The following is a 16,130-nucleotide window of genomic DNA, read 5'->3' on the forward strand; positions in this document are numbered from 1 at the left end:
CAAGCTTTAAACATCCCAAGGAGCACTGTGCAAGCGATAATATTGAAATGGAAGGAGTATCAGACCACTGCAAATCTACCAAGACCTGGCCGTCCCTCTAAACTTTCAGCTCATACAAGGAGAAGACTGATCAGAGATGCAGCAAAGAGGCCCATGATCACTCTGGATGAACTGCAGAGATCTACAGCTGAGGTGGGAGACTCTGTCCATAGGACAACAATCAGTCGTATATTGCACAAATCTGGCCTTTATGGAAGAGTGGCAAGAAGAAAGCCATTTCTTAAAGATATCCATAAAAAGTGTAGTTTAAAGTTTGCCACAAGCCACCTGGGAGACACACCAAACATGTGGAAGAAGGTGCTCTGGTCAGATGAAACCAAAATTGAACTTTTTGGCAACAATGCAAAACGTTATGTTTGGCGTAAAAGCAACACAGCTCATCACCCTGAACACACCATCCCCACTGTCAAACATGGTGGTGGCAGCATCATGGTTTGGGCCTGCTTTTCTTCAGCAGGGACAGGGAAGATGGTTAAAATTGATGGGAAGATGGATGGAGCCAAATAAAGGACCATTCTGGAAGAAAACCTGATGGAGTCTGCAAAAGACCTGAGACTGGGACGGAGATTTGTCTTCCAACAAGACAATGATCCAAAACATAAAGCAAAATCTACAATGGAATGGTTCAAAAATAAACATATCCATGTGTTAGAATGGCCAAGTCAAAGTCCAGACCTGAATCCAATCGAGAATCTGTGGAAAGAACTGAAAACTGCTGTTCACAAATGCTCTCCATCCAACCTCACTGAGCTCGAGCTGTTTTGCAAGGAGGAATGGGAAAAAATGTCAGTCTCTCGATGTGCAAAACTGATAGAGACATACCCCAAGCGACTTACAGCTGTAATCGCAGCAAAAGGTGGCGCTACAAAGTATTAACTTAAGAGGGCTGAATAATTTTGCACGCCCAATTTTTCAGTTTTTGATTTGTTAAAAAAGTTTGAAATATCCAATAAATGTCGTTCCACTTCATGATTGTGTTCCACTTGTTGTTGATTCTTCACAAAAAAATACAGTTTTATATCTTTATGTTTGAAGCCTGAAATTTGGCAAAAGGTCGCAAAGTTCAAGGGGGCCGAATACTTTCGCAAGGCACTGTATATGTCCAGGCTATGTCTGAGGAGGCAGGTAGCCTAGTGGTTACATTGTTGGACTAGTAACTGAAAGGTTGCAAGATCAAATCCCCAAGCTGACAAGGAAAAATAAACAGTTAACCCACTGTTCTTAGGCTGTCATTGAAAATAAGAATTTGTTCTTAACTGACTTGCCTAGTTAAATAAATGTGTTTGCAATAATACTGTGAAATTATGATAATGCCCTTTCAGTGTAAGAGCTGCCTGAAATTTCAGCCTGTTTTGTTGGGATAGAGTTTTGGCCTGCATGGTGACTTCACCCGGCGCTTAATTAGTTAATAGACCAATAAGAAAGGTAGTTCCAAACCTCTGCCAACAACAGCTAATTTACCCCTCCCCACTCAGACTACTCCCAGACAGTCCTAGCAAAATGTTTGCTTGAGCATTTGCTTTTTGCTAAGAAGCTATTTTAATTTCTTATTGACCATTTTCATTTAAAACAATCACAGTAGGGTACTTATTCCTTACCCAGAAAGGGTTTGATATTGAGATAAAAACGGCTCTATTGGCCCTTTAAACTGATCTATACATACTTAAACTGAAGTGGTACATGATCAAACATTACAGTAGGCACACGTGCTGTCTAGTCAATAGTGCAACACTTTATCTTGCGAGACATTTGGTTATAAATTATTTCTGAAGCATCTACAGTATATAGGTCCTATAAAAGGTTTATGAATTATCAATGGTTTACACCTCTAGGCATGACAATGCTTAGTGCTTAGTTAGTCATTTCTGTCTTTGTCTTTCACAGATTGGTGTTTTTCAGAAAGCCAAAGGCTTCCTCAATATTCTCATTTAGATCAACAATTATTGATCATATTTGGCCCACTAGCATTGGCTGCCCTGTAGTGTTTACATAAAGTGCATTCAGAAAGAATTCAGGCCCCTTGACTTTTTTTCACATTTTGTTACGTTACAGCTTTATTCTAAAATGTATTAAATTGTTATTTTCCTCATCAATCTACACACAATACCCCATAATGACAAAGCAAAATCAGGTTTTAAGAAATGTTTGCAAATTTAAAATATCACATTTACATAAGTATTCAGACCTTTAACTCAGTACTTTGTTGAAGCACCTTTGGCAGGAATTACAGACTTAATAAGTCTTCTTGGGTATGACGCTACAAGCTTGGTACACCTGTATTTGGGGAGTTTCTCCCATCTTCTCTGCAGATCCTCTTAAGCTCTGTCAGATCGGATGCGGAGAGTTGCAGCACAGCTATTTTCAGGTGTCTCCAGAGATGTTCGATCCGATTCAAGTCCGGGCTCTGGCCGGGCCACTCAAGGACATTCAGGGACTTGTCCCGAAGTCACTCCTGCATTGTCTTGGCTGTGTGCTAAGGGTCGTTCTACTGTTGGAAGGTGAACCTTTGCCCCAGTCTGAGGTCCTGAGCATTCTGGAGCAGGATCTCAAGGATCTCTCTGATCTCTCCATTCATCTTTCTCTCGATCCTGACTAGTCTCACAGTCCCTCCCTTTGTATCTCTGTTCTTTACTGACCAGATCAGTCAGTAAATACAGTCTTCGTTCACAGTCGCTGCTGTCCTTGTCTGTTCCTAAGGATAGAACTGAGATGGGGAAACAATCTTTTTCCCATAATGCCCCTTCATCCTGGATCATGCTTCAAAAGATTTTAAAGTTATTGTTCTTGCCTGTTTTTAAGACTCTGATTGACAACACTGTTTGTGATAACCGCAATTGTTTCTAATCTTCAATTGTACTTGTAACTTGTGACACTTTGTCTTTTGTGTGTATTTTGTAATTTTCTGTAATATTTAATGACACACTGCTATTTCTCTGTTGTTTTGCCTTCTTGCCAGGTCGCCCTCGCAAAAGAGGTTTTTAACCTCAATGGGTTTTACCTGGTTAAATAAAGGTAAAAAAATAAAAACATCCCCACACCATGATGGTGCCAGGGTTCCTCCAGACGTATCGCTAGGCATTCAGGCCAAAGAGTTTAATCTTGGTTTTGTCAGACCGGAGAATCTTGTTTCTTATGGTCTGTGAGTCTTTAGGTGCCTTTTGGCAAACTCCAAGCGGGCTGTCATGTGCCTTTTACTGAGGAGTTGCTTCTTTCTGCCCATTACCATAAAGGCCTGATTGGTGGAGTGCTGCAGAGACGGTTGTCCTTCTGGAAGGTTCTCCTATCTCCACTTAGGAACTCTGGAGCTCTGTCGAAGTGACCATCGGGTTCTTTGTCACCTCCCTGACCAAGGCCCTTCTCCCCCAATTGCTCAGTTTGGCCGGGTGGCCAGCTCTAGGAAGAGTCTTGGTGGTTCCAAACTTCTTCCATTTGAGAATTATGGCCACTGTGTTCTTGGGGACCTTCAATGCTGCAGAAATGTTTTGGTACCCTTCCCCAGGTCTGTGCCTCGACACAATCCTGTCTTGGAGCTCTACGGACAATTCCTTTGACCTCATGGCTTGGCTTTTGCTCTGACATGCACTGTCAACAGTTGGACCTTATATAGACAAGTGCGTGCCTTTCCAAATAATGTCCAATCAATTGCATTTACCACAGGTGGACTCCAATCAAGTTGTAGAAACATCTCAGGATGATCAATGGAAACAGGTTGCACCTGATATCAATTTCAATTCTCATAGCAAAGGGTCTGAATACTATTTCTGTTTTAAATTTTTAATACATTTGTAAAAAATTCTAAAAACCTGTTCTGTCTTTGTCATTATGGGTATGTATTGTGTGTAGATTGATGAGAAAATAAATAATTTAATCCATTTTAGAATAAGGCTGTAACATAACAAAATGTGGAAAAAGTCAGAGGGTCTGAATACTTTCCGAATGCACTGTATGACACACGGACGAGACCTAATCCAGCCTTTCAGCCCAACCACACAAAGTAACAATTGAATTCCTGCCCTCGCCAACTGCAGGGGAATGGTCCTCATGTCCTCGGTTCCAGAGCCACAGTGGGTGGACTACATCACGATGAAGCAGAGACACAGATGCTGCAGAGGATACTGAGGCTTGGTCTTTACATTGGATCCCATGATGGACATTCAAGTGGATGGATAGACTCTTAAAATACTTATTTTAATAGAGATACAACCTGTTCTGTGTGTTTCGTCTGTAGACTTGGATTGGATCCATATGTCATTGATGCAAGCTGCTTATAGTGTTTTCAGTATACCATTTGAAAGGATACCACAGTCCTGTTTCGTACAGACAGTTCCTGGAAGACAATTTTAGTGAACATTATGTATTGTGAGATTTTATCTCTGTGTCAGGTCTATAAATGGATGGGGCAAAGCACTAAGACTAGAGGTCTCCAGAAAGAGAAATGCTGTAGTCATAACTGGTGAATATAAGCCTAAAACTACTGGATGATTCCTCTAATTTGCCATCACATGTTATCACATTTCATTCAAAGATTGACTGAGCATAATCTGTAAAAGTGAGAAATGTTCGATCTTCCATTTCTCTAAATTGTTATTTTTTAAACTGGCGAAGAGCAGAACCTTTGCATAAACTGGCATTGTTTTCCTTTTCCAGTTTGTTCCCTGCTGTTATTGTTTGACTATCCCGGCTGTTCAGAAAAGGTGCCTCCCATTGTATTTTTAAATCTTTGTTAAACTGTACATTGGCTGCCTTTTTATCCCCACAGTACAATGAGAGTTTCAGATAAAGTGGAGGAATATGTCTGGTCAGCCTATTTTCCCATATCAGGCTCAACACCGTTCATATCGTCCATAAAACAGAACTCATATTAATTATGGTCAATGCGGACTGCATGGCAAAGCATTTTTTACAGATTTGGGTTTGGAAAGAGACAAACGATCCAGAGGTGAGGGAATTTTTAACTATATTGTTAAGATTGTTCTTCTCTGTTTATGTTTTCAATTGTTATGATAAAGGGAAAGGAGGAAAAAACTTTTCTGCTGTTACAATTTCCTTTGCATTGTATCCCCCACACTGATATGGGCATACTCTAGCATTATTCTGTATCAACAGCTGTTTGAGAAGTAATGAGATAATGAGTGACATTTTTTGTAAAATTATTTATTCAACCATCTTAGACCAGATAAGAAGTCATTTTCTCTCACTGTTTGCAAAACAGTAGAAAATGTTACTTTACATACACTACCGTTCAAAAGTTTGGGGTCACTTAGAAATGTTCTTGTTTTTGAATGAAAAGCATGTGGGTGTCTAAATCATTCGGACTCTACTGTATTAGGTAGCAGTGCACTGAGAGGTTCTGATTCACACGCTTGTCCATTCTCAAACCTCCCCACCCCTTCCCCCAGGTTAAACCATGGGAGACTGGTCCATTCTCGGACGCTTCCTGTCCGAGGTGCAGAACCACTCCACAGTGATCAGCAAGATCTGGCTGACCATGCTGCCTGTTGATCTTCCGCATCCTGCTGGTGACCCTGGTGGGGGACGCGGTGTACAGCGATGAGCAGTCCAAGTTCACCTGCAACACCCTGCAGCCCGGCTGCAACAACGTCTGCTACGACACCTTCGCCCCCGTCTCACACCTGCGCTTCTGGGTCTTCCAGATCGTCTTGGTCTCCACGCCGTCCATCTTCTACATTGTTTACGCCCTGCACAAGATCGCCAAGGACGAGAAGCTGGAGATCCAGAGGGGGCAGGTGATGGCTGAGCGTACCTCCAAGAAGGTCTTTGGGCAGCTGAGAAGGGAAGGGCTGGAGAACTTGGAGACTGGTATGTCCACCTATTGCCCTGGATACAGGGAGGAGTGGGTTGGTCAGGAAGCGGAGGGGGTGGAGCAGAGACTGCTGGAGGAGGTCTATGGGGAGTTGGGGGAGGACCCCACTCAGCTCTCCAGCCAGGTGCTGCTCATCTACATCCTGCACGTGCTGCTGCGCTCCGTCATGGAGATCACCTTCCTGGTGGGGCAGTACTACCTGTTTGGCTTCAAGGTGCCCCAACTGTACTGCTGCGAGACCTACCCCTGCCCCACCCGCACAGACTGCTTCGTGTCACGTGCCACTGAGAAGACAATCTTTCTCAACTTCATGTTCAGCATTAGCCTGGGCTGCTTTGTGCTCAACATCGCAGAGCTGCACTTTCTGGGCTGGGTCTACATCTTCCGCATACTGTGCTCCACTTGCTCCACCTGCTTCCGCCCTGAGAGGGACCCTGTGGGGCTGTACGACCACCACAACCCTCTGTTGCTGCAGCTCAAACACTCTCTGAGAGGCAGGCTGGTCCTGCAGACTCCCACTCCCATGGCCCAGGAGAAGGCTGGGGGCCACCTGCTCACTCATGTCCCAGCCATCACCTTTGAGACCGATTCTACTGTGGAGTGCACCTCCAAGAGGACTCCGGAAGAGAGGGACCGGGTTAAGGTTCAACTGGCAAACATGGCCAAGATGGGACGAACTAAGAAGTCTTGGCTGTGAAAGGCCCATTCTGTGTGATTCTCAGATGTAGCATTTTCCACTTTTGAAACAACAAAGGGAAAGAGAGTTTATAGCATAGGTTGCTCAGATTGGGCATTTGGAGAATAAGAGTATACTCCTGATTCAGAAAGAAAGATTTAGCTTTAACATCCATACTATAGCCTAAATTACATAAAGAACATTCAAACTGTTCCTGAGTTTGAAAAGACAGAAAAGTAAAACATTTTGCTGGAAAATTGTATACGTTCAGTTTACAGTCATTATCTTCAGTCTGTTCACACATAAGTCCTACTGTACACAATCTCAGGGTTCTTCAATACAAACACACCTGTTTGATAAAACATGACACGTTTTCTCATTCTAACAATGTTTGTAGGATACTTTTCAATAATTCCTTGTAATTGTTGAAATACATAGCTGGCAGAGTAGTTTTGACCTGTGTGCACACAGTCATTTATGTTGTCTAAAGGGACTTTGTCTCTTATAACATTATTATTTTCAGAATAATCTAATCTGATTGACTGGTGGGTAGTCAACTAACTATTTGTAGCATGTGTGCCTCTTTTTATTGATATTTGCATGGTATGTATGTGTATAGATCTTTAGTAATTAATGTTGAAATTATCGAAGAATAACTGAAATGTTTATAGTTGGTGTCCCAATCTCAAATGCTCTCATATTTGCCCATAATATTTCAAAAACGGCAGAATCAAACAGTATTGGAACAGTGACTTGTATTTCTCATCCAGAAGTGTAAGAATTTTAGAAGAATGTAATTTCAACAATCAAACATTGCACTGTTTGACAAGACAGTGTATGGAAAACCTGCATTTGAATGAGTTTAGTTTTTGACCACAAGAGGTCACTATAATACTTTAAGTTATCAAACAGGGTTGTGCTGAAAATCAAATGAACCACAGCCAAATAAATAATTTGTAATTAAGAGTAAGATTAAAAAAGACATGTATAACGTACTTTCTTGATGAAATACATTCTAAAATGTAAATATCTGGTGCACATATCTGTGAGGATCAGACCCTTTTTTTCAATTTTCGCCTAAAATTACAAATCTAACTGCCTGTAGCTCAAGACCTGAAGCAAGGATATGCATATTCTTGATACCATTTGAAAGGAAACACTTTGAAGATTGTGGAAATGTGAAATTAATGTTGGAGAATATAACACATTAGATCTGGTAAAAGATAATACAATAAAAAAAAACGTGTTTTGTTGTTGTTGTATCATCATCTTTGAAATGCAAGAGAAAGGCCATAATGTATTATTCCAGCCCAGGTGCAATTTCGATTTTGGCCACTAGATGGCAGCAGTGCATGTGCAAAGTTTTAGACTGATCCAATGAACCATTGCATTACTGTTCAAAATGTTGTATCAAGACTCAAATGTTCCTAATTCCTTTATTAATAAATGTTCAAGTTCATAAATGTGCACTCTCCTCAAACAATAGCATGGTATTATTTCACTGTAATAGCTACTGTAAATTGGAGAGTGCAGTTAGATTAACAAGAATTTAAGCTTTCTTCCCATATGTCTATGTCCTGGGATTTTTTTTGTTACTTACAACCTCATGCTAATCACATTAGCCTATGTTAGCTCAACAGTTCCGCGGGGGGGACACCAATCCCGTGGAGGTTTAAAGGTTAAATGCAGCCATTTTTATTTCAATATCAAATCATTTCTGGGTAACAATTAAGTAAATTACTGTAATACATTTCCACAAAAACAGCTTTTTAGCAAAACATGTTTCTCAAGCTAAAATTTTGCTAGGACTGTCTGGGAGTGGTCTGAGTGTGGAGAGGAAAATGGAAAACTAGCTGTTATTGGCAGAAAGGTTTGGTACTCTCTTAGAAGTTGGTGTGTAGATATGGGAAACACTCTTTTCAAGGCACTTCAATATCTAAGTTACTTTTTCGTAGCAGGTTAGGAGAATTCATGTTACAGGTTAGGAGACTGAGGTTAAGGTTAGGAAAAGGGTTAAGGTTAGCGAAAAAGCTCTCCTAACCTGCTACGAAATCTTTTCTGTATTGAAGTGCTGTGAAAAGAATGTGTCCCATGTAGATATAGGTCTTGTTCCCCTGCTCAGATGTTGCATGCATCCACCGCCAGCCAGCCAGGAGCCGCCAGAGCCGTCAGTCAGCCAGGCGATGCCAGAATCAGCCTTCACTCCGGAGCTGCTGGAGTCTCCCGCCTGTCCGGCGCTGCCCGGAGTCTCCCGTCCATTCGGGACCCACGGCTAGGGTCCCCAGTCGCCGCTCGTAAGAGGCCACGGGGGCGGTTGAGGAGGCGGACAAAAACTGTGGTGAAGTGGGGTCCATGTCCCGCGCCAGAGCAGCCACCGCGGACAGACGCCCACCCTGACCCTCCCCTATAGGTTCAAGTTTTGCGGGCGGAGTCCGCACCTTTGGGGGGGGGTGGGGGTACTGTCACGTTCTGACCTTAGTTCCTTTGTTTTGTCTTTGTTTATATGGTCCGGGCGTGAGTTGGGGTGGGCAGTCTATGTTTGTTTTTCTATGTTTGGTTTCTGTGTTCGGCCTAGTATGGTTCTCAATCAGAGGCAGGTGTCGTTAGTTGTCTCTGATTGAGAATCATACTTAGGTAGCCTTTTTCCACCTCTGTTTTGTGGGTGGTTATTTTCAGTCTTTGTGTGTCTGCACCAGATAGAACTGTTTCGGTTGTCACTTTGTTGTTTTGTGTTTTTGAAGTGTTCAGTTTTCCATTAAAATGATGAACACTAACCACGCTGCGCTTTGGTCCTCTCTTTCTTCCACTCAAGACAGCCGTTACAGATGCTGACATGATCAATCCAATCAACGCTACTGTACATATAACGTGATTTGACTTCATTTTATCTGTGGCCAATGACCTTGAGCCTTCTTGGATGGGCACTTGTAATGTAACTCTATGGCAGCACCCAAGGGGCTAGAATTTTCTAGCTCTACCCTTCGACTTGGAGGTGAAGTAGTGTCCCCATCAGTGGCAGAACACTGAGCCAATCACGACGCAACGCTCCATATTTTCTGCTGGCTTGCCCCACCACCACAGAAAGCCCTGAGCTAGGCTGAAACACCTGCATTTAAGAGCTGCGTTACTCAAGAAAGTAAAAAGAGACCATGTTTGTATGCAGCTTTATTAACTCAATGATATACATTTTTTGCCATTGTTTGCAAAAGGATATGTGACACGTATTAATGCCAAAATAACAGGCAAAACAGGCAAGCCCCCAAAATGTTAAAAATGTGGGTCTCAAAACAGATGGGCTCTGCCCTTCAAATCAAATCAAATGTAATTTGTCACATGCGCTGAATACAACAGTGTAACGATCCTCTTCCTGTGAATGTTCTGGACCAAAGCACAGCGTGAGACGTGTTCATGATATTTTATTAAAATCAGAACACTAAAACAAAAAATAACAAAGAGGAAAACAAACAGTTCTGTAAGGAAACTAACCATACAGAAAACAACTACCCACAAAACCCATGTGGGCAACAGGTACCTAAGTATGGTTCCCAATCAGAGACAACGATAGACAGCTGTCCCTGATTGAGAACCATACCCGGCCACAACATAGAAACACAAAACATAGAAATAAAGAAAATAGAATGCCCACCCTAGTCACACCCTGGCCTAACCAAAATAGAGAATAAAAGCCTCTCTATGGCCAGGGCGTGACAAACAGCTTTTTAATAACCTGACCTTACCGTGAAATGCTTACTTACAAGCCCGTAACCAACAATGCAGTTCAAGAAATAGAGTTAATAAAATATTTACTAAATAAACTAAAGTTAGAAAAATCGAATCAATCACAAGGTAACACAAGAAATGTACAGTACATAACAATAACGAGTCTATATACAGGGGGTACCGGTACCAAGTCAGTGCGCGGGGGTACAGGTTAATCGAGGTAATTTGTAAAGTGACTATGCATAGATAATAAACAGTGAGTAGGAGCAGTGTAAAAACAAAAGTTTGAGTTAGAGTTTATTTCTATTTTTACAGGGACAGTGCACATTAATCAACGTTTCAGTAAAAGTGCCAGTTTTAGCCAGCCGGCTAATTTTCAACCGCAGTTCCTGTGCAGGTTATTAAAAACAATTACAATAACAATAGACACAATCAATGAGCAGTGAGCACACGCAGCATAGGACAAGCAAGACATAGCATGCACACAGAGCAACATAGCACAAAAAGCAACAAGACGAAATCCATAAAAGCAAGAAAGTGTTTCCACACCTCACAAGCTACAGACAACAGACGACATGGAAAGCTGCAATACAGAAGTAGGGATTATGTTCACAAGTCTGACTGGCCATTAGCCATGTTTTTTTGTGTGAAAGTGTGATAGGTGGTGTAGTTTTGTGTGTCTGATGGCAGCATATTCCAAACATGGGAAGCTCTCACAGAGAAACAGATTGACTAAAGGCGCTTTTCTTTAAGTGAACTATACAGTCACCTCTCATGGCAGACCTTGTAGATCTGCTGCCATATGTTTGGGTTTTCTGTTTAACAAAAGTACTGAGTGGAGGGGGGGCCAGGCCATTTAGGATCTTGAATACAAGACATGCATCAGTGTATTGCACAATAATTTTCCAACTCAGGGGCTCATGCTTTCTGAGGATGTAACAGTGATTATGGCTATTGGGCTTCCTATCAAGCACAAGTACAGTTTTGCTACCTCTGTATTCAAACAATTTTGTATAAATCGGAAATGAGCAAGGTTGAATTTGGTTATTTGAGTTACCTTTTTTACTTTTTTTACCTGCTTTTTAAAAGAGAGGTTGGAATCAAGTATGATGCCAAGGTACTTAAAATCAGATACCACCTGGAGCTTCTCCTCTGACACATAGACATCTGGCTCAGTAGCATCAATTGCCCTCTTTGTGAAGAACATGCAGACAGTTTTCTTCACATTGAAATGCGAACATGAGTCACTGAGCCACTTTGCAACCTGTACCAATGCAGTTGTCAGTTCTTGTGCAGCTTGTTGCTTGCTCTTTGCATGCACATATATCACTGTATCATCTGCATACATTTGAACTTCAGACCCACTACAGACAGAAGGCAGATCATTAATGTACAGGCTGAACAGGAGGGGCCCTAGCATTGACCCTGTGGGGCACGCCCACATCATAGCTGAGAGTGGGCGACAGCTCATTGCTCACTCTGACACGCTGAGTTCTGCCTTCAAGGTATGATAGGGGGGGGGGGGGGGGGTAATAGATCCAACGGGATGTGTCGAGTTGTTTGGGAACTCGGCTGGGGTGTTCAGAGATTATTATTTTATGTACACCATTTATTTTCCTTTTATGTGAACGCAGCTGTAACTACTATCCACTTTTACCCAGAGATGACTTGCACTAAAGTTCGATTACTGTTCGATGACGATGACTAGTACCTTAAATCTATTGACATGGAACTGCCATGGTCTAGGGCATGCAATAAAACGGAAAAACATACTATGTGCTCTAAAAAAGGAAAAAGCAGACATCGCGCTATTACAAGAGACACACCTCTGTGATGCTGAACATGCCAAGCTTGGGTGGGACAGGTGTATTTCTCATCTTTCAAATCAAATAGTAGAGGCACAGCCATACTTATCCATAAAAAAATTCCAGTCATAATTGACAAAAACATATCTGATCCGGAGGGGAGATTTATTTTGATAACTGGGTCACTATGGTCAACCAATTACTTACTATCTTAAACATATTCGCCCCTAACACAGATATTTCTGCCTTCATGTCAAAAATGATAACCCGGCTCAATGAGCATTGTGTTTCCTTTGGCGTGGTGGCCGGAGATTTTAATTGTACCCTTAACCCAACCCTAGACAAATAATCTCAAGTCCCCACCACAAATCCTAGATCTGCAAAGATGTTGAACTCTCTTACTAAAGAGATGGGACTGATAGATATCTGGAGAGAGACTAATAGCTCATTTATGGACTATACATACTACTCTAATGTCCATAACACCTACTCCCGTATAGATTACATTTTTATCCCAAAGAGTTTCATAAATTCAGCCACATGTACAATCGGACCCATAGCACTTTCAGATCAAGCCTTTGTCCACCTCCGCTTTGACCTCTGCAAAAACATCCCGAGGTCAAAGAGCTGGTAATTCATCACCTCCATGCTATCAAACGAAGCGTTCCATACATTGGTAACTACATGGATAGACAACTACACACAAGACAACAAAGATTCTCCTGTTTCTCCGGCCACAATGTGGGACGCTGCTAAAGCCACACTAAGAGGTAATCTAATTGCATATGCTTCATCTAAGAAAAAAGCAATGGAAGCACACAGACTAGATCTTGAGAGGGAGCTGGAATGCTGTGAAAAAATACATAAACAATCCCCAGACAGCACCTCCTGGAGTCATCTTAAAGCATCCAAAGCCAAACTGAATATGGACTACACTCGGGAGATAAAAAAAAGTTTTCTTTACTAAACAGATATACCATGAGTATAGCAATAGGCCCAGTAGATTGCTTGCTTACCAATTAAAAAAGGAGCAGTCAGAGCGTACAATCATGGCTATCCGAACAGCAGAGGACGAGGTCACATATGACCCAAAAAATATCAATTTAACTTTTCATGATTTTTACTGCAAACTATATACTGTATCTCTGAGAGAAAACACACGGAGGCAGAACTCCACTCTTTCCTAGAGGGAATCTCGCTACCTAAACTATCAGAGACCGACCAAGAAGATCTCAACTCCCCCTTCACTCCTGAGGAGATCCTGGAGGCAATTACCTCCATGCCACCTAACAAGTCCCCAGGCCCAGATGGATTCCCCAGACAGTTCTACAAAGCTTTTTGGCCCCAGCTTTGCCCTATCTTCATGCCAATGCTGGAGGATTTTTGCAAAAACTGAGTTCTCCCAGACTCAATGGACACAGCTCGCATTACAGTGTTGCTCAAAAAGGACAAGGACCCCTTATCCTGCTCGTCCTTCCGGCCCATAAGCTTGTTGGATTTCGACTATAAAATAATTACCAAATTGCTCGCCAAAAGACGAAACACTCTTCTTCCCAAAATAATAAAAGCGGACCAAACTGGATTTATTAGAGACAGATACTCTTCTGATAACATTCGCCGTCTTTTTGATATTATTGATCAAGTAAACGCACAGAAGACACCTGTCCTGCTGGCTTCACTGGATGCTGAGAAGGTGTTTGACAGGATGGAGTGGAGCTTTCTGTTTTCAGTCTTAGAAAAGTTCAATATGGGCCCAAATTTTATTAAATGGATCAAATCACTATACTCTCATCCAAATGCCATGGTGACTACTAATGGACTGAACTCTGACAGATTCCCTCTGGAACGGGGCACAAGACAAGGGTGCTCACTGTCCCCCCTGCTCTACTTGTTGGGGGCGGAGCCTCTGGCAGAGCTGATAAGGAGCAAAACAAATATTATGGGTGTTTCTGCAGGCGGCCTGCAGCACAAATTTCACTTTACGTGGATGATGTCTTGCTCTACATATCCAACCCTGAGAAATCCCTCCCTCTCATTTTAGACACAATTGCTCAGTATGGCAAATTTACAGGTTATAAGATAAATTTTAACAAATCCACTATCTGCCCTCTCAATATTACACTCACCAGCTGTATGAAGACACTATGTCCTTTCCAATGGAAAACACAGGGGTTTCAATACCTCGGGATCTTCATAACACCAGATCTGAATAGCCTTTTCAAGGAAAATGATCTTCTGCTCCTGGATCGAATCAAGAACGATCTCCAAACCTGGATCTCCCTCCCAATTAGCTTAGTAGGAAGAATTAATGTCATCCGTATGAATGTCCTCCCTAGACTGAACTACTTATTTCAGATGCTCCCATGCTATCTCCCAGTTTCCTTTTTCAAAACAACTAACCAAAGCATCCCCAAATTTATATGGGGCAATAAAAAACCTAGGATCAAGTTTTCCACTCTATCGAAAACCTGAATCTAAGGGTGGTCTTGCCCTTCCCTCCCTTCAATTGTACTACTGGTCTGCCCAAATCCGCAACATGCTAACATGGATCACAAACAGACAGGAGTCAACGTGGATTCAGATAGAAGCCCAATCCTGTGGTTCATTGCCCTTAAGCTCAATTATATTCATTAATAACTTTAGTGAAGTGGGCAACATAGCCAAAACCTTTGTGATTTACAGCACCCTACTAGCGTGGAGGGACTGTAAGAAATACCTGGGCATTTCCTCCCAAATAGGTTCTCACTCGCCTATAGTAGGCAACCCAGACTTGCCAAAAGCCCTGAGGGATGCCAACTTTAATCTTTGGCATACTCTAGGAATCAGGACCTTTTCAGACCTATTTCATCAGAAAACCACTACACTGAAATCCTTTCAAGAGCTCTGCAGTGAAGTCAATGTGCCAAGATCCCATTATTTTAAAATATCTTCAAATTAGACATGTAATTTCCTCATTTACTTCCAAGAGGAGGTTTAGAACTCAGTTGAATGAAGTTGAAACCCTTCTTGTCACAGCACAATCCATTAAAGGCAAAATATCTTACATCTATAGACTCCTTTCTGAGAAAGGAGGCTCCTCCTTTACTCCTTTGAAAATAATTTGGGAAAAGGACCTTGGTCTGACTATCAGTGATGAGTTATGGGCGGAGGTTTGTAACAGGGTATACTGCACCTCTACTAATGTAAAAATGAAATAATCTAATTACAAATTGTTGTACACATTTTATTACACTCCTTTGAGACTCCATAGAATGAAAACAGATATGTCTCCTAACTGTAAAAGATGTACCTCTGAAAGTGGAACCTATATGCATGTATTTTGGAGCTGTAGAGAGATTGCCAGATTCTGGCAATCTATACATACTGCTGCACAGAAAATACTAGATGTACAGTTTGATATGACCCCGTGCATCTATTTTCTTAATGCCCAGCAGGACTTTGCTCTTGATCCTGACAGAGAAAATTTGCTTATGACTATTACATACTTTGCTAAGAAATGTATTATTCTATTGTGGGCCTCTAATACCCCTCCTACATTTAAAATGTGGATTGACCAGATTGTTGACTTTCTCCCTCTTGAAAAGCTCACTTATGACCTCCACAAGAGACAGCCCAAGTTTGATAGACTCTGGTCTCCACTATTCAACTATATTTCAAACTGGACAGAGTGAACGGGGTGACTAGGGAAATGTGCTGCATTGCTTAGACCTTCACCCTATTTTTATATCCAAATTGATCACATGAGTAGAAACTCGAGTCAGTTTCCTCCTATTTCATTGTATATTGTATACACATGTTATGTAAGGTGCTGTAAAACCTAAAAACGAATTATTGGCTCGTCGTCTCAGCGAAGGCTAGAAATAGTTAATAAGAACCTTGATAGCTGCTGCAAGTTTTCTATATGTTTTTTGTGTGTTTTATTTTTTTAAATTTGTGAGTACGTGTAGGTATGTAGGATATGTGTGTGTGTATGGGTGTGAATGTATATATGTATATGTGTACGTATGTGTATCTGTGTGTATGTATGGATGTGTGTGTATATATA

General features: G+C 41.7%; 1 pseudogene; it reads left to right on the forward strand.

The window, feature by feature from the left end:
• Positions 1 to 5,467: 5,467 nt before the first annotated feature.
• On the forward strand, positions 5,468 to 6,666 carry LOC110503380 (gap junction delta-2 protein pseudogene; annotated as a pseudogene).
• Positions 6,667 to 16,130: the final 9,464 nt, after the last annotated feature.

This window comes from Oncorhynchus mykiss, chromosome 24, assembly GCF_057628025.1.
Source record: "Oncorhynchus mykiss isolate SJ-2025 chromosome 24, ASM5762802v1, whole genome shotgun sequence".
Classification (NCBI taxonomy): domain Eukaryota; kingdom Metazoa; phylum Chordata; class Actinopteri; order Salmoniformes; family Salmonidae; genus Oncorhynchus; species Oncorhynchus mykiss.